Here is a 20,429-nt window from a genome sequence, read left to right as displayed (position 1 = left end):
TTATTCCTCTAGTCACCACAGTAGTCATTATATTGTGATGAGAAGAGCTGCTGCTCACAGAAAATAACCACATAGGGGTGGGAGAATATGAAATGAGAAACAAATAATGTTAATTCTGTTTTCTTCTATACAATGTGTGAAGCAAAATAAAATGGCAGAGAAGAACACACGGCAGTGGTAAGAAAGGGAGAAATACTAATCAGAAAATAGAGTGGGCTGCCATTAAACTTCATTTGCTAACAATTTCCACAGAGTAGAATGTAAAATATACAGGATTTTACTTACAATAGATGACTGATACCTTTGATAATGATTACCACATAATCATTGCCTTTTTAATGCTTTTTACTTTATTATGGGTCAGAAGTTACCTCTGCAACGATACAAAAAAATAACCTGTGGCAGTATTTACTTCTTTTCTAATCCTTTTCTCAGTAGAGCCTTCAGAAAATCTGCTGAACATTTCAGGAAATGCAAGCCTTTTGTTTATTCAGAAAATTAAAGATAGAGTGAAAAACTTTTTCTACAAAATGGGAAAATTATTCCTTCAAATTTTTCTTGCTTGAAGGAAGCAGTCTGAAAGAAAAGGTACAAATGTGTTCCTCATTTCAGAGCAGAGACTCAACTGAAACAATTAAAGAAAATGTGCCCTAATAACTTCAGGGTTATACTTCAGTTTAAAAGTGTCATTCTTTTTTCTATAAAAAGTTAAAACGTAAGAAATGTCTTTTACAACCCTATGTTGTTATTTTATAAATACTTAAGTACAATTACGGTGTGGTCAGCAGAAAAAGATATAGTGGTGCATTAATATATTTAAAGGACTGTTGAAAATGTATTCTAGTAACAAACAAAAGCAAGATGACAAATCATTCCTAAATTGTGTGCAGCTTCTAAAATTTAAAAAATAAAAAAATCTAAGAATATTAAAAAAAAAACAACATATCTAAACTTCAACCAAATCAGCTAATTTTGGACTATGCATAAAGAATTTCCAGGTTCTTAGAGTAAAAAAACACATTTTACAGAAAAAATACAGGACAGTTTCTCTTCAAATACTGCTTTAAAAACCCTACTACTGAAACTTGGAAGTCATTGTGTAGTCAATGTTCTTGACCTGATGTTCATAGTTACACTGAAGAACTTAGCCATTTCTGCTGTTATAAGGACCCCAATAAATATGACTGACAACAATTACAGCGGGACAGCTCTATAAATCTATAAAGCATGGATTTCACTGAGTGAACAATTGGCTGCCAGGCTGGGTACTAAGGGTTCATTGGGTTGCAGTAGACTGGTGGGGTAAACCTGGTTTTACATCCAAAGTGGGGCACAAAGACGCTGGAAAGCAGCCCTGTGGAAAGAGATCTGAGCTTCTGGTTTGGTTGATGTAAGAAGTGTTAAAATAAGAAGTTAAATATTGAAAATTTTTAAGATGCAGTCCAGTCTTTAGTATCATATTTGGATAAGATTTTTAAATATTGAAAGCTTCTGCTGATTACTTACGACTCTACTCCTAAGCAGACAATTTATGTTGAGTAAAAATATGAAATACTTTAGTCAAAGTAAGTGGTGGAAATAGAAGTTCAAAGTGCACCTGAATGCTGGTGCTTGAGATGATAAGGCAATCTGGGAGATTAAAATTTTTTCCTCATTTGTGTCATGTTTTCAACAATGCTAGCATAAATTAAAAAAAAAAAAAATACATTCCTATGTCCTTAAGTAAATTATTTTTCACCTGTAACATGGGAGGAATAATTATTAATGTATCTTGACCCTTTTGTCATAACATCTTTCCTGCCCGTCTCAAAGATATTAACCAATGAAATTTTCTTCTTTCTTAAAATTAGACTTTTCCATTTTTACAAGATTTATAAAAAAATTCAAATGAACTATAGTCAACAGAAAATGTGATGTGTCATTCCTCATAAGTATGTCCTCATAAATGTCATGTTACTTCCTTTTTTTTTAATCCTTTTTTATTTCTAGACAAATACATAAATTACTGAACATTTCTGTACTGAACATCTTTACAGTTGGGAAGAAATATTTAGGAAATTAGTTTTCTTTTTTGGTATGGTGCCCATTTTTATCTTTTAACTTCTTCAATATGCAGCTGTTTTAAAATATTTTTCTTCTCCTTTTAAGGAGAATAAAAGAACTTAAAATTTGCAAGTGGAAAATAATGAGAATCTTCTTCCTCTTTCTCATGTCTATACATCATACATGGTGATTGAGGGATGTGTGAAGGAAGAAATAGCTTAGGCATCCTACTGCAAGGAACATATGCAAATCACTGGGTCATTTGTTTGTGTAGAAGTGGACCCAGAAATCGCTGCACTTCAAATTAATTGAAGCAGTAACTTAAGCCTTTTGCTCATAGTTCATATAAACACTTCAAAGTCATTAATTAATCTATTCCTTCATTTTCCAGGCTGAAGATGCAACATAAACTGTCATCTTATTTGGAACAATCGATATCCATTTTCTTTGGTTATGGTTTTATTGCCTGAATTATTGGAATCCAAATGATCCTTCATTAAATTGAGTGTTGTATAATTTTTATGTTCATGACATAGGTCACACAAAAAACTAGAAAGGATTTTTTTTCCTGAGTTACAGTATCTAATATATTTAACCTATAATTATTAAACTTAATTTTTTGAGATAAAATTGAATAAAAACAATTAATAAAATAAGGGAATTACATACTAAGTAGTTTCAGAAGGCTAAAATAAATTTGTCTCTTTCAAAGTTATATTTGGAAATATGTTGAGTCACAATAATGAATTTGATTCTTATCCCTTTGACCTCAATTTTAGATTTTGACTTCAAATGGCATTAAAAGACATGTATAAAAACTACTACTCTCACACTGTCACCTCCTGACACTGCCATAAGTAATTATCAAATTAAATGCATAGACTAGGTACTCAAATGCTCCTTAGTTATGTACATAGTTCCATTCATTAACTGAATAAAACTATGGAAATAAAATAAGAGAGGAGATAAAAGTAATATTTAGATATTTTTCTTACCTGCTGAGAATTCAAATCCAATGAAATTCTCCATCTGATAAAGTTCCAGAGCAGGTCACACAGGATGATTAGTTATGGAGCTGTTTTCACACAGAAGACAATCAAACTAAAACCTTTCAGCACAGGATGAGGTGATTGGAAGATGTAACAATGATCTACAAAATCATGAATGGCAAAGGGATTAACAAAGGATTTCTTAGTCACTGTTTCTTCCAGGACAAGAAATTAGATGCCCACAGGCTTCACCTTAAGTAGCAGGTTGAATTAAGCCAAAAAGGAATCTTTCTTATAAGTACAAAGATACACATATCCATGCCACATATCAGTTTAAAAATGGAAATGTCCTAGGAAAATTTTATTATCCTGTTACATAGTTCATCTCTGGACTACCACTGTCTGAGAGGTCACAAGCTAAATGAAGTTTTGTCTGACCCTCTGTTACCAGCTCTACACTCTTAGGCCATATATACACATCGCTTTGTTTTTACCACACATTTTTTCCTTTCGACAATGTGTACATGCATATAATTATACACACCTACATCTCTTAGATATGTCTAAAAGCTGATAACAAAGCTGTATCTTAAGAGATAGCACATAGTGCCTGACTTCAAAGCTGATTCCTTAAGGAGAAACAGTGAAGCTGTAAGACATGGGAGTAGAAAAACTAGCAGAAATCAACCTTGTTATAAACTTTCAGATAATGGATCTCCACATCTCAGACAATCATAGAAGAATTTATTTTAAAATGTTTTTTAATAATCAGTGAAGTTCAGGACATAATTTATTTTGTGTCTGCTTTGAGTTGAAATAATTCAGATATTTCCTAAAATGCTTGCCCTCCCCCCATTTCTTAACAGTATTAATTTGGCACACTCAACTACATTTAGGAATCAAGGAAATCACTACTTTGAGCAACCTACAATTCCTTAAGCAAGAGAAAGCAAGAAGCCAATGATTGAAAAGATAAACCCTATTGTACTTATACAAGGAGGAGGGGCAAGTTTACTCAGGGTTTCCTGGGTTGCATAATGCCAAAGCAGAAAAAAGTTACAGAAAATAAAGAAGGTGAACAGATCCTTTCTTTGGTACAGTGTACTCTATATTTTGACCATGGATAATTTTCCCACTTTTTGTCTTAGTCATGAGAAAATTTGGCATTGCAATAGGAAAGAGACCTTTCTTATCCAAAACCAGTTTCTGGGCAGAGAACATTAAGTGGCTTTTTTCTAAAGATGTTTACTATACTATAACATATAGTTATATAGTTATATCTTTGATGGTTTCTATTTTCATGCAGTAAAAGCCCCTTATCTACAGACTAATGCTATGTAAGGGTTAAGGTAAAATACAATTAAAGTATCAATAAGGAACTTTTTTTTTTTCAAGGTAGGATTGTGTTAATTAACAATAGTTAATGTAAAAACGTTAACTTTTTTCAAATGATCACTCAGGTGTATATATAGGTACATAGTACATGCAAATAAGTAAAAATTACTCATTTGTTACCATTTGGACTGTGGTGTTAGAAAAAAAGCTGACAATTAAGTATCAAAAGTAATGTTAAATATTTATTTTTCTCCCCTCTCTTGAGTCTGCAATATAATTTCAATAGAATGGATTTATACCCTAATTTACTAGATTAAGAATTTTGAAAATTACTAGAATATTTTAATGTAACCTTTTGCATCGATTACTATTATTCTTCTACTAGATTTTGCTCAAGTACAGTGAAGACCTTTCATTGTACATGTTTCTTTGTTACACTTGCACTCATTATTTAACCTATCAAAACATGATTCTCTGACTTTTTTCTTAATAAAAAACTGAATGCAGAGGGAAATAAAGAATTTACTCTTCCAATAAACCCCTCACTTGTTACATATATATTGATGTATCACAACTAAAAACCCACTTGATTACATTCCTGTCTTTTAAAGGATCACTTTCTACTCTCACTGCACATTCTGACACGGAAATCAATGATGTAAACTCAGATAACAACAATCAGAAAATATTGCATCTCTGTCATTTCCAGTTTATTGAAGAAATTTCTTAAAAATATCAAGTAAAAATTTAGTGGAATGTTATTTACTGGGTGTTTTCTTTTTAATTGTCGTATCAGTTCATTGTACAAGGAAGTTTCATTCTGCAGTGAATTCTTCAGGTGGTCCGATGTAAACAATATTTTTAGTGATGCATGGACTAAAATAATGAAGGGCCTTCAGACACACAAAAATAATATAGGACAACATACATCATAGAAATTATGTCTGACATTAAAAAGCACAGGTTTTTTTTTCAGCTTGCATTGCAGCTAGTTTTGATGAAATATATAAATAGCATTTTTATCAGTTCTTTAGAGTCCTGCCACCCTCCATTTAGCACTTTCTTAGTTTTCCAAATGATGATTTAGCAAAAACTAATTAAGGAAAGCCATAGTCAATATAATATGCAAATAAAGACATACTTAATGCTGCTGCAATGGTTTTGTCCACTGCTTTCTCCAGTGAACCAAATCAACCAAAAAAACCCTGTACTCTGTTCTTTTGTGTTTTGTTCCCACATCATTCCCAGTAGGTAGGGAATTGAAGCGCCCTGAACTGATTTGCATCCTGTATTATATTACATACTAGATGGAAATAGGATCAAGGATTCACAATCCCAAAAAGTATTTTCTCCAAAATCAGCTGATAAATATTCAGCATGTTGACAATTCATAAAAAATGCAGTCCCACTGCTCAGGAAATGTCCCTTTTTGTTACAAGAGGAGTTGAGTTTCTAAAACACAGCATTGAATATGGTTCTTTCAGGTTTCAGCTACAATAATGTGCAACTTGACAAAGAACCTTACTGGATGAACATGGCTTAATACTTGCCACTTGCCATTTTCATTCCTTAAAACTTTCAATGTAGGCATTGATGCTCAGCATTCTTCACGGTTTTTCCTTTCTTTTTGCTCAATTTTTCCAAAAGAGATGGAATCTAAAACAGTAGCCAAATTTTTAAAGCGATAAAGAAACTGACTTATTTATCATTATTTTTAAACTTCAAACTTGTTATTCTTACCTTATCACTGGAATTATCACTTATGAATTCCAAAATTAGTAATTAGGTCTCACCACTGTTAATCATTAACTTTTTAAAGCTAATACTTCTTAAGTTTTAAATAGGTGGAGACAATATAAATAACTCAAAAGACTATAGATTAAAGATAAAAGAATTTATCTTACTACACCCTTCACTGAAAAAGAACTACTCCCTGCATGAAGCAATGGATGACTCATGTCAAAATGTGTGTATGTGCATCAGGTATGACAAATGTGATCATCCAAACAAACTAGGATATCTAAAGGAAGCCAGCACTGGGGAAAACTGTCCCTGAGTAAGGGCAGAATACATTCATCATGAGGGGAATTTTAAAAAAGCTTTTAAAGACAATTGCCATCTTCAGTGGGGCTGCAGTGCTTTAAAACAATGTAGAATCAGTGTCTGACTCTAAGCAGTATTTTTCAATCTATATCTAAGTGGAACTATTTTTCTCTAAGAATATAACCCCAGAAGCTTTGTGATAAAGAGTGGGCAGAACAAGTAGCAGCAGTATTCCCAAGCACGGCATGACGATACAAACTGAATGCAGTAAAAACTGAAGGAAAGGCAATGGGCCAGATCTTTTGCATGTATTAGAGCTGCTGATTGCTCTGCATACATACAAGTATAAGTAAATTTCCTTTAGCATTAAGAAAGATCATTTGGGGAAAAAAAAATTGCCAGATTTTTATTAGAGATTAAAAGCTGTTTCCTTTTCATTGTTGCTGTTTGGGTTTTGGGGTTTGTCTGTTTGTTTGAGTGTTCCTCACTCATTTCAAAAAATGGTTGGTAGCTAATTTCTGGAAGTCTGTGGGCCCTAGCATAAACAGATCCAGACTGAAAAGTTATGATATATATAAATTCCTAGTGGATGGTAATGACACATACATAGTTTAAAGCTTCACAATAAAATTGTGTAACACAAATATTTCATTATGCAGTTTATTATTCCTGCTTTAACTGGATTTAACATATTATGGTAGCCACTTCACAAACAACATTGGTGCTTAGTATCAGAGTACTAATGGGGATATATTCTGTAACTTAGGGTTTAAACATGTTCTGACATAGTCTCAGTCTTCCCCCTGCCCAAAAAATATACTGAAGCAACGTCAAGAACATATTAATGTTCAAAATACTAACAAATGATAGTAAGACAACTCAATAGGTGATTTATTTTATGTATCTTCTCAATTATACAGACAGAGTCAAGTGATTTAAACTTTCTGGGAAGTTATTCAAGCCCTAGATCACACATCTGCCTTAAAGGACTGCTGTGACAGAAGAAATCATTCCAGCTGAACATTACAGCTTTGTTGCCTTCTTCATACCCAACACCAAACTGTAATTTTGGTTGTAGAACTTATTTTTTAATTTAAGAAAAATAATAAGAAAGCATAAATCAGCTGTACATCAAACAAGATAGGCATACATCTGTGAACAGGACAAACCAGTCCTGGTAGCAAAGAAACTGTTTTGTAAGCAACATAAAATTAACAAAGCTGTTACAAACTGTCAGACTACAGCTATGATGGCAAATGTGCAATCTTATTTTATCCTATGATCAGAGACTGTGTCTCCCCTTGGGACTAGTGACTATTGCATGCACTAGATACTTGCCTCTGGAAAGTATTTGAAAGATGCTTCCAGTTTCTTAAGCGGATAATTAGTCTCTATTGTTGGAATCCAAAATAAAAGTCTCTCTGAGCTCCTCAGAGAGAGAAAATAATTAAAATATATTAAACCATAGAGTAAAAGTGCAAGTTTTAGTTCTAGTGTAGTTTTTCATGCAGTAAAAGCCCCTCATCTACAGACTAATGCTATGTAAGGGTTAAGGTAAAATACAATGAAAGTATCAATAAGGTACTTTTTTTTTTCAATGTAAGTTACTGTTAATTAACAATAATTAATGTAAAAACGTTAACTTTTTTTCTAACCTACTGTTACTGTAGGTTACATGCTTTTTCACTGTAAGTAAAAGTATAACTTAAGTGCCCTGAGAGTCTGTGTTAGCTAGTGAAAAGCCTTATTACCCAGTTTAAAGTTCAGTGATAATACCCTTCACAAATTCAACTTAGCTCTAGACATAATGAAAATTTGCATTCTTAGATAAATTTGCATTCTTAGATAAGAACAGATAGAATTATTCACGTAAACAGGTAACACCCTATACATATGATTTAGGTAAAAAGAACATTGCTTTCACATGTTAGAGTTAAGTTCAGATTGGTGTAGAAAGTATTGTTTTAGAAGCGTGTTTTTAGCTGATAGGATGATTTATGAATTTAATGCACTGTGTTGGGGATTGAAAAAAAACATCTGAAGAAGAACAGCAGCTCCATCATCACCAACTGCTTTTGTGGCCCAAGATAACAGAGCTCCACACCGAGAAGCTGCTGCCCCAAACACCAGGACCTTGTACCAGAGAGCTGCTGCCCAGAACTCAGGACTTTATACCAAAGCTTTTAGCAAAGACTTCAACTCCCTGAACTCTCTGCCTTTGAGACTGATGCTTTTATACAATAAATACCTTTCTAGCAACCATCAACTGCTCGTATCTCTTTGAGACCTGGAAATATTTCTGTAATCCCCGTTGAAACTCGACACTCTATGAATTAAGCAAAATCTAAAATTAATGTAAATGATTTTGACAGTCAAGTACCTACTGCTTAGGTGTGGAAAATAGTGTGGAATTTTCTTTCTCAATAATGAGTGTCCTATAATGATATACAAATATTTTTGAAACCTCTCATCTCAGCCAGTAATTGATAACTTTACATCTCTTTTTTATTTTGTGCTCTGCATATTTTTCTATTATTTCCTTTTTACCCACATTGGGCAGGTAAGGTACGAACCTTTGATTCTCCTCTTCCAATGCATGTTTGATGTGATTATATTCAATACCAGTCTTGCTGTCAGTAACTTCATTGGACATTTTACTAATCTGGATGCTGCCATGTAAACTCAGTTTACTTTCACTTTCAAAAAACACCCAAAACCATAGGAAGTATATGTGTGCACATAAAACAGAAGGTAACTTTATGAATGGATTGATGAAGACATCATTCTTGGAATGGTTGTTAAGAAAAGATACTCTTCATGTTTGGGGCTTTTTTCAAATTGATTTTTCTGCCTTTCTCTTTTTTACTTATAGTGATAAGGAAAGGAATAACCAAGCACCTAATATTGTTCTAAGATTGTTAAGCAACTTTGAGGTTATTTACATACTAGATGTTGTCTGTTATTCCTGTAAATGCCCTAAAATATTTCAGCATTTTGTCACATGCTTATGTGACATCCCCCCTTGAAGGAGAATGAAACACCTAAGTTCTGCAAATGCTCCTGATCCAGGAACAACAAAAGTCAGAGGGTCTTCAAACAAGCAGAAAGCTTTGTTAGTAAATTGCACAACTGAAATGGAAATTGGTGTGTTAGTCCCTGACCACCTATATAAGCATAGGGCAGTAGATTTGGGATAAAGGGGAAGTGTAAAAAGGAAGAGAGAAAGGAAAAGATTAATTAAAGAGGAGGAGAAAGAAAAAAAGAAGGAAAAACTGTCTGAAAAAGAGGTCTTCAGTCTTGGTTCCAGTGTTGATCCAAATGATAAGATATTAATCCTGATTTCAGGGTTGATCCAATTGCCTCAGTCCAGCCAATGGGATATCCAGGATCTTAGAGGGCAGTGCCCAATCTTGGTCAGAGTAGCTTCATGTAGATGGGTTTTCCCCACCCTGAAGATGGCTTTCTCACTTTCAATGCAAATTAGTTATCATGCACAGTCCGTTCTTTCAGACCTTTCTGGAAATGGGTCAGAGGGCTTTGGGAGTATCTGGTTGTCTTGATCCCCACCTCCAGTCCCTGCTCAGTTCTGGGACTCATTCCTGCTCTTAGCTCCAGAACTGCAACAAGTTTGTTTGTCCCAGAAAAGTGCTGCACTACCTCTGCATGGCTGTTTTCTCAAGTCACAACCAGTTCTTTTTCACAAGGTGTTAATACCAACAGCCCTTGGTTGCTGCCAACAGTTCCCACGTGTTATTACCAACAGTCCTTGCCTGGATCCACAGCCATCCAATTATTGGTGTTTGACATATACACATTTTTCCCTTTTCTTCTGGGTTTCTACAAGCTTACTGATTACACTGACACCAAAAACGAACAAATTGATACAAAGAAATTTGATACTGATGCATAAAACTGTTTGCAGCGCCTGTGGTGAAAAGCTAGAGACATTTAAAAGCAAAACCTGAAATTACTCTTTTGGCATGGCGGGATTTAGAAGCTTTAGGCACAAGGGTGATGGAAAGAAAATAGCATGTCAGTACTGGGGACTGCAAAATAAAACTAAATCCATTCTTTCTGCAACAAAGTCTTATTTCACTGAAACACAAATATGGTTGGAGTCCACTAGCAGCCAGTGATGAGTCTATTATTCTTCCTAGGAAGCCTGTAATGTAGTCTCAATTAACCTGAAATAGAAGAATATTCTTTCACCTAATGGATAGATTTCAAATTTAGCTAGATTTACAGCTGCAGCATTATGGAAATTTCTTCTTAGTTCTTTGCAAACAAGCCATGTGAGCAGCAAATGAGTGCCACTGCAATCCCTGAATCAAACCCTTATTCTCACAGCTTTGCCAAAGGGGTACTGCAGGTCAGGAAGGGTGCGCAGCAACCACTTTCACTGGCTTTCTTAGTCTGTAGTCAAGACAGACAGAATTACTGCTTGCAGGTGGTACTGTAAGGCAGAGAAAAAGTAGTAAGAGTTTTACTTGAAGCATCATTCCCAGCCTCCTGCTTAGTGCTTTCAATTCCCATGTCCCCAGGGCAATGCAGCAGGTACTGTCAGTTTTCCTAAGCTCCCTTGCCAAGTGCAGTGAGATGAACAGAAATGGTGACACTGTGTGCCTCATTCAACTGCAAATTTAGAGTATGCATATTTTCTCTTATCAGCTCCAAAACTTAACCCTTTAGAGTTATGAGTGTGAAATGAGAAATTAGAGGGGGCAGGGCAGGGCAATCAGAGATGATCACAAACTTACAAACATTGCCACAAATTGGATTAAAATTATTTCTCAACCTAGCATTCATGTTTCACTGTTTTTCGGACCTTCTTTGCCTTCTATGAAGGGCTTGATCTTATTCTTGAATAAATCACCTCTTAGACATTTCCTGGGGTTTTTGCACTAGTTCACAAAGCATCTATTGGTTTGTAATAGGGCTTTGTTAACCAATGGACTCATGGTAACCATCCACAGATTTATGGAAAGAAAAAGTACCCATCTCAGTTCTCCTGCATAGAAAAATTTAAGGCAAGTCAGAGTTAGTCTTTATAAATCAGACAAGACACATACAACATATATGTAATTATTCAGTAAGAAAGTGATTGGAGAAAATTGGATGTCATGCACTAAGCCAGGCAGCTGATAAAAATGTCTTATATACCTCTTCCTTTTGTTCATCAAGAAATCAATTGGTTTTCAAACCACCAAGTTAGAAACAATGCTTCACTTGGCAAGGACAAACTTGTGCATGCACTACACAATGTCTGTACTTATTCTCTCCTTCAAATCTGTTATGGAATACTGGGATTACTAGTTCACTCTAACCCATGATACTCTTACTCAGGACTGAATTTTAAACATGCAGCTCCATTAAAGATAGTGATATTTCCTGACTTCAAGATGAAGATGTCAAGGTTTGTGTACCTTGTCCTTGAGGGACTTAACAATTTTTTTAGGTAACCTTTATTTTAACAGTTTAAGTAGTTAGTCCTGCAACAATAAAGATCCCATGGAAAAAATACTTTTACAGTTATTCTACAAAATGTACTGAAAGAGTTTTGCTTTTGTTTAGATTCCTTCATTGTTCTTAGATGTGCTCAGTAGGAAAACCAGTGAATCAAGTGACTATAATATATAAACATGTTCACAATGAGTAGTTTGACCTGTGCTACTTACATCTCAAGCTATTTTTCAGAATTATATTTTAAAATTCAGTTAACTTTAACTAAACAACTCTAGAAATGCTTTAGAAATTTATTTCACAAGTACAAGGCAGATAACACAACATTTGAATACAGTTACTTAAGTCTGTAATTGAATACTTTAAAATTTTCAACAGCTTAGACTCTTGGCCTATTACTTTGCCCTTGTGTTCTCTCTGATATTCCTAAATTTTAGTGAAAATCTCAAGATATGTACATTCAAATGATAAATTGCTCTGGATGCCTATCAGCACTTAAAAGCTGTAAAAAGTTATTTTGTTATTTTTCTCCTTTGAAGAGGTGATATTACAGTTTCAGGGAAAGTGGAAATTCTAGAACAGAGTATCTGCTCCTTACAGTTTCATTTCATCCTGGTAAATAATTTGTACTATGTTGTAATATTAAATTAGGACATAATTCCCCTGAGGTACACAGAATCAACTCCACACCGCTAAATGTTAGTAGCACTGTCTTTTGAGAATAGCACAGAACAGAAATGCTTGATGTAGCATTCTAAATGTCAGGAACCATTGACACAAATTCATTTTTTGCTCAATATTTTGGGGAAAAAATGGTGTTTAACAGAACATCAGTGAGGAGAATAAGTGAATCCCCATGTTATTCCAGATAATACATGTTGTTGAAGTTCTCTAGATAATTCAGTGTGTCTGTTTTCCCTGTACAAAAACATTGTTTAAGTCCATTCGTCCTTGAGAATTTGGTTATGGTCTCACATCATAATTTGTGTGAAAGGCCTCACATTTGTGTGAAAGATGCTAAATTTCATCTTCTAAATAATTAACTTCCACTCTTCCAGTGTCTATATGACTCCTGGTGAACTGAAGTCCAATTATTTTTACCATGTTTTATAACTAAAGTTATTGAAAACTTCATGGCCTGATATAAGCACATTTTTTTTTTTTAATGTTTTTATTTTTTTATAATCACTGAACTACTGACTGCAGTGGGGCTGAATTACTGCACTGTAACTACTTCTTCCTCACCTGGATAAGTAACTTTGTGTGCACACAGTCAGAACCCCTGAGCAGTGAATGCATAATTTTTGTAAAAAATGAATGTCTCCCGTTTTAGCAGCTTATCTCATTTTCTTCTTATTTCCTGTACTTCTTACAGGTACATCAACAGTACCTGTAATTGGACGTTCACCACTGCCCATGTCAAAAGGGAGAAACACTGTGATATCTGTAGCTAATCAGTTTTGTGTAATACAGACTCTTGTTTAATGCAGAACATTCTTAACAGTCACCTTTTATTCATTTACACAGAGCACATCCCTTCCAATTAATTTAAGTGCCAGTTACAATATAGAATGCAGATATCACTGGTGTTGCAAATTTTTCTAAGAGTGAGCTTTAAAAAATCCTGTAATTCAAGGCCACGGCAATATGTTAACAGTGAGCACTTTTGATGATAATTCTTGTTAATGTGTGTAAGAAGATCCTACAACCAGTCCTCAGTAGACCGCAAGTCACACCATGTTACAGCATGAGTAAAACTGGAACAACCCAGTAAGACATAGGATATGTCATTCAGGATTCCTCGAGTTAAGAGTTAGAAAATGCCTGTAGTCCTCTTATGTTGAAACACCAGGCTGAAGAAGTCAGGCAACAGCCAAAAGAAAAAAAAAAAGTCCAAATCTCCATCATACCAGCTTTTAGTGGAGGAAATGTATGATTCAATATACTGTGAAAAATAATTTCTGGTGGATTCTCTTCATATGCTTCTCCTTTCTAAACCTTTAGTATTTTGGTTTCCTGACTCTACCTTGCCTTTAGTTCAATAATGAATTATAATACATAATAAAACAAAGAAACACAAACTAAAAATAAGTTCCTAAAAAAAAAAAAGAGTAAAAAAAGAAATATAAATATTTTAAATAAAAGCCTAGGTAAACCTAGTTTACAAATTTACAAATTACAGAGGAACATCTATGTTACTTCCATTACAAAAAAAAAAAAAAAAAGAGAAAATCTGAAATATGGATTGTCCAGACGCTGACAGAAGTCAAACTATTTAATAGATACTTACTAAATACCTATTTTATGTAGCTTTCTATATTGTAATATTATAATATAATTGAGTCAATACACCAAGAGGATTGTATGTCTTTAGAAAAAAAACTTCATTTCAGTTTCACTAAATATAATAATGTTTATTTAAAGACATACAACCTTCCTGGCTCTATAACCCAATTTGTCAAAATTTAATCAGTGAATTAAAACAGCTTAGTGCAAAAATAAGACATTCTTATAAAGGAACAGTAAATTAAGTGAGCCTGGTGATTTTGGTCTATTTTCTAACAACTATTTTTTCTTTAACACAAATAGAGCACATATAGAAAGAGGCACCATTTTAAAATCTCTATATTCCAAGTCTTGGATTACTATCCTTTTTGAAAATCATCTTTTTGATTGATGGTTTTTTCACTCTTTCTCATCACCTGTCTGTTGTAACCTCTCCACTGGAAATTCTCAAACTTCTAACCTCCCCCAGTTGTTCAAGTAAGGCACCCAATGCAACTGTTCTGAGAAAAAAAAATACACCAAAAAAACCCAAGCAAAAAAACAATTAAAAACAAAAACAAAATGCACCAAAAAACCCCACAAAAAACCAAAACAAACAAACACAACAAAAAAACCCAACAAACCACACTACCAAAAAAACCCCAAAAAGTCAAAACCCAAAAAACCCCCAAAAATCAACCAACCAACCAAAACAACCCAACCCACACCAAGTTTCAGTTTATGCAGGTGCCGTGGTTAAATTTGACTGAATTTTTATGGAGCAGAATAGGGTAAAGCTTCACACAGAAAAAAAATGTAGGAACATTAATCTTGTTGATGACATGCAATGAGCAACTGGAGATAGAAATGAAAAGACACTAAAGGTCTGTCTGTAGCCTCTAAATCAGCAGAAAATAAAAGTCTGTGTGCTTAGTGACAGAAGATCAATACTGGTTTCCACAGTTTAGCTTCACTGTAGTGTGGCTCAGCTATACACCAGCTAAGTTATAGTCATGATTGTGATTTTATCTCTGCATGTAAAACAGTAATTTGACAACAAGTGACTGTTTTTCCATACTTTTTTTGATTTGGGGACTTCCTTGCCAGGAAGTCCTGCAGACCAAAGATGAAGCACATTTTTGTTTGAAAAACCATACAGTGCTGCTATTCTTATGATCTCTTATGAAATCAAGTCAATTATTTTAGTCTTTGTGAGCATAATATTGACACTTCAATAAGGCTAGAAATCCATACTGAGAAAAAAACATTCACTCTTGTTATCATCCCGTGCAATGTGCTCATAATAAAAGATGTCACTGCAGTAAGCTGGTAACCCCCACCTTTAATGCAGGAAGGGAACAGGCATGCATCAAGGCTTAAAGGGATGACTAAGTTCCCTGGCTTTTCTTTCTTTAGAAATTTTACTGTAAAATTATTTCATATTCAAACTGGGGACTCATACCTATGCATTTTTACAGATATTCTGAACCAGAATCAATTCAGAGTACATGTTTATCCCTTTACAAAAAGGAAGCCCTACTCAGATATGTTCTTAATGGCTTCATTTTGATACTATATTCCAATCATATATTTTACTTAAAAAATAAAATAAAATGCAGCAGCAGGTTATGTGATCAACAATTAATGGAACATTGAGCATAGTTTTACCCTTTTAAAAATGCCCATGGTGATTTTTTTAAAAATTAGGTCAGCACTGTAAAAGATGAAAATTATATACTGAAACTTGACTAAAATTGCTGAAGAAAAATTATCTTTCCAGACTATAATGGAAAAAGAAAAAAAAAAATCTGATTAAGATCAAAAGGAGACTGACAGGCTATTAAGATTCTCTTTGAAAGTACCCCTTCCACAGAGCTCATCACCACTACAGCAAAAACCTAGAGGGAGGTCATGGCCATAGGAGAATAACTGGGTCCATCAGTTTTCATGTAAGCAATATATCCTCACAATAATGGAAATATTTATTTTATAACAACACTTAACTTTTACTATACTGAGAACATCAGCAATCTTTGTGATAAGCTGACTGAAATCCTGAAGTTATGTTGCCAGATTTTCTACAACACAAATAATCTTACAAACTTTTCAAAATTAAAACCAAAAATTCCTGAGGCTACCTGCTGACGAAAAGTCATGATTACTTTGATAGTGATGCTGTGGTGATATCGGGAGAAAAAAAATTATAGCACATCACCTCTCAATGTTCAAACTCACTCTTCAAAAAAAGAGAAATAAATATCTGAAGGATCAAAACAGACTTGGTGTTTTAGGAGACAGATACCTGCCTCATTATAGTAGGTCCTTGAAGCACGTACACACAACCTCAGTATACCTCTCTGTATAAAATTTAATCAGTTTATAGAACACTGAGCATATTCTCTCACCTATAGTGTGAGCCACAGGACAGGATATGGTTTTAAAAAGACAAAAAAAAATATTTTATGTGCTAAACACAACGATTTGTTTCTGAATATTACCATATTTTCAAACAAAACACCGTTATAAGTAAGCACATTACACAGATGGGAAAACATTACTGTATGCATATCTTATTGAGAGACAAAAATATCTTCTTAGGCTATGATTTGGAAAGTAATTCTAAAGGTGGCAGTTTCCATCTCAGCAATAGTCAGAGCTGTGGGGGTGCTTGAGGGTTGAAGGAACCCTTCTTATATGTCAGATAGACCTGTGAACTCTGAACCACCAGTCAGCAGTAGCTTGTGTAGACTGGGGTCTGAGGTAGGGTGAAGAGGCACATCCAGAGGATAACACAGGGCAGGCCAAGCAATTTCTTGGTAAAAGCACACGGGTGGACACGGCAGGCAGGCAGGAAGAAAGGCAGGAAGGCAGGCAGGCAGGCAGGGAGGCAGGCAGGCAGGCAGGCAGGCAGGAAGGCAGGCAGGCAGGCAGGAAGGCAGGCAGGAAGCCAGGCAGGAAGCCAGGCAGGAAGGCAGGGAGGCAGGAAGGCAGGCAGGCAGGCAGGCAGGCAGGAAGGAATTGCAATGTGCCCTTCTCTCATCCAGTGCTTGCAATGCCTCCAGACACGTTGCCACAATTCAGATAATGCTTCTCCACCCTAAAATTTTCATAGGTGCACTCTGGGTGTTCATATTTCTATTACATATCTGGTTTGTACAGACGACAGCTGGAGTTCAGCTGAAACAGCATGATATTCTGTTGTGGCGCCTTAATTTTCAGAAAGGGAAAAAAACCCAGACAAGCCCAAAACAAAACCATACCACATTTTCTGTGAGTTTATGACCACCAGCCAGTATAACCATGACAGAGGGAACAAGATGTCATTTCACCCCCAGGAACATTGCTCACTAACTTCAGATCATATTCATCCCTCCTCCACAAAATAAGTGTGTCTCAGCATTTATACACCAGGTTGCTTGAAAAGGTAGTGGCTGGAGGATGGGAGAGGAAGACAAGAAGGAGGAAATGAATGAAAACCATGTTTTGACTTTAACACTGAAAACCACTACAGGAAAATATTTACAGAATACAATATTATTAAAAACACTTCTGCTAAAATGACTGCACTTTGATTCAGACTTCTAAGACACATTGATATATAAATTATATTATGCCATATCTTTATTTTTAAACAGAACCAATGTGACACTTTTCAAGTGTCAAAGTCTTTATTTAGCTATCAACACATGAATTATATTTCACTTTATTGTCTCACTCCACACTATGTGGCAGTAACTTACAAGAACAAAGTAGCTCACTTTCTTCTTACTCAACTCTAGCCTTACCCAACCCAGTACAAAAACTAGCCAATAAAAACAATAAATAGAAGAAGTTACTGCAGTAATGATTCATAACTCTCACTGGCTACTAAAACAAGAAAAACAGCAGTAATGGTTTGTATGTAAAAATACAGTGATTCATTTTCAAATTTCAGTTTTACCTGCTAGAGAAAAAGTCTTCCAAGGTGAGTTCTGTGGTATTCCAGCAAGATAACTGGAATGATAGGAGGTCATACAGAACAAGTCCAGCAGCAAAATGCCTGTGGATTTTCAAAATACCATTTCAAGTATTTCTCTATTAGCATGCAATTACTCTGCAAAGTTCTTTTATGGATTAAGTTCTTTTATGGATAGGATGGACAATAGGGATGAAAAATATTTCAGCCTGAATAGGTACAAAAGGAATTCTTTTTTTGATTCTCTATTTCACTGAAAGTCTGAAAAAGCATGTTGCCATATTTTGAAATATCTGTGTGCAAGTCCTTGTTTGACACTTTTGTCTTCAGTTCTATGACCAAGAACATAAATTATGGAAAGGAGTACGATCAAATGACATACTGAGCTTAGAAATGTTTGGATGATGTCTATGTCTTACCAGCACACAATAACTTGCCAGCATACAATTAGAACTTTAAAAATAAAGTGGCACAAAAGCACATATTCTGTATGCATTTTAATTTTCTATTTTTATGCCACAGAGGCTGTGTTTTGTGGTCTCAGCTGAAGACTTAATTACAGCTTTTTCCTTATTCAAACACTGCCACCAAAGAGAGCTGCAAAAGCATGCAGCAGTATTTGAAAAGAAAAGAAGGTAATAAGGTCTTCAGAGACAGAAAATGTCTGTTAGTAGGAAATAGGAATAACAACATTTGAGAAATGAGTTTAACTCCCCCTTCTGTAAGAGGGCACAAAGCCCTGTATTTTGCTGAGTTTTGACAAGAGCCATAGAGCAAGGTGTCCTCTGCTGTAGCAAGTGTCTTCTGAAATGACTGATATTGTCAACTTTATATATTCACAATTCAGCCATTTCCTTAAAATGAATTCTTCATGGTTTGGTTTACTTTGACACATGCTGTGACATGATGCTGCTTGCTACGAAGAAAAGAGTCGGAGAGAGAATAGTCGGAATCCTCTGCTTAAAGCATCTGCTCTTCTATATATGTAGTTTTTAGACCTAATGAAAAAGTGGCAATTACAAGTTACAGTATTTGAAACCTACTACCTCAGGAAAGTGAAAGGTCACAATTAAGCTTAAACTACTCTTTATATATAGGCATATATATATATATATATAAGATATAATCTTATATATATATAGACTTATAGACTTAGTGTCATGGAGTTACTTTACCTTTAAGGGAGTTGGAGTTGCTGGGAAGCGCTTGGAGTCTTTTCTCCTGACCAATTATCGGTCATTGCTGGGAATTGACAGCAGTTTAGGCCATTGAAAAGTGGGATCAACTTGTGAACCCTACCTTAAAATGTAAAAGCAGAGCTCTCTGGGTTCTCTTTGTTTTCTGGCTGTGGAGGGTGGCAGAGCTCCAGGCCTCCCGTCCCTGCCCAGGCCATGCGGCCGGGCGGGGATGGGGCCGGGCCTGCCCCGTCTCCCGGCCGGGAGATCGGGGGGCCTGGGGAAGGTTTTCCTCAGGCCTGGGCCTAGCCGATCTCTGGCTCGGCTGCAGGTTTTACTGTAACTAATTCACTAGAAACTGCCCAGTGAAGAAAGAGAGAGGCCCTGGACTTGCAGCAGGTTGGAGCAGCGACTACACGCTCCAGAGCAGCCATGAGGAACTTCCCATCGCAGACGGCTCCAGTTTCTGTTCGGCAGAGATCCCCAAACCATCTACAAAAGCCTGGGCAAGATGTTAACTCTTTCATTACCCAGATGAGACTTGCGGATTAATCTTTTTATCCAGAGAGAGAGAGAGAGAGAGAGATCAACATGAAAAGAGACTTTATAAACTACCAGTGACAGGAAAGAAAAGAAGCTTCAGGAAAGGTAGAGAATTAAGAAGATGCTTTAATTAAGCTGAAATATCTCCCTGTTAAAACTAAGGAGATGGACAATGAAGTCCTGAAAAGAACTCCTTTAATTCATGATATAGGATCTGGAGAGGAATAGTGTTCAAAGTGTAAATTTGAGTAAAGAGTAATTATGGTACAGTGAAGTGCTGGGAGATTTGAAACCTTGAGAGGCAATGAGAAAACTGTTGGGAGATTTGAAGCCTTGAAAGGCAATGAGAAAACTGTTTTCTGGCGAAGCTCACAGAAACAGATGAAGAAGACTTTTTTTGCCTTTGAATAACTTATCCTTAAAAATGCTATCTCTAGACTCATGGCCCATACACACATCAAAGTGATGTGAAAATGGGAGGAGTGAACTCTAATAATAGCAGCTCTGAGCAGCTAACATTAGGGCAATAGAAAACTATAACAAAAATAGTTTTCTTGTGAGAAACTCCATAAATTAACAGGAAGAAACTTATGTTTCTCTATAAAGACTGGTGAAAAGACT

At 35.3% G+C, this 20,429-nt stretch overlaps 1 long non-coding RNA gene across 1 annotated transcript; it reads right to left on the bottom strand.

The window, feature by feature from the left end:
• Positions 1–2,062: 2,062 nt before the first annotated feature.
• LOC111924063 (uncharacterized) lies at positions 2,063–19,706 on the bottom strand. Its single transcript, XR_015289613.1, has 3 exons — positions 19,266–19,706; positions 18,076–18,174; positions 2,063–3,193 (listed from the first exon to the last, which is right to left on the bottom strand). It is a non-coding gene; the product is annotated as an uncharacterized LOC111924063 (long non-coding RNA).
• Positions 19,707–20,429: the final 723 nt, after the last annotated feature.

Source organism: Cyanistes caeruleus, chromosome 1 (assembly GCF_971803275.1).
Source record: "Cyanistes caeruleus chromosome 1, bCyaCae1.hap1.1, whole genome shotgun sequence".
NCBI classification, from domain to species: Eukaryota; Metazoa; Chordata; class Aves; order Passeriformes; family Paridae; genus Cyanistes; species Cyanistes caeruleus.
This window is presented reverse-complemented; position numbering and strand designations above follow the sequence as displayed.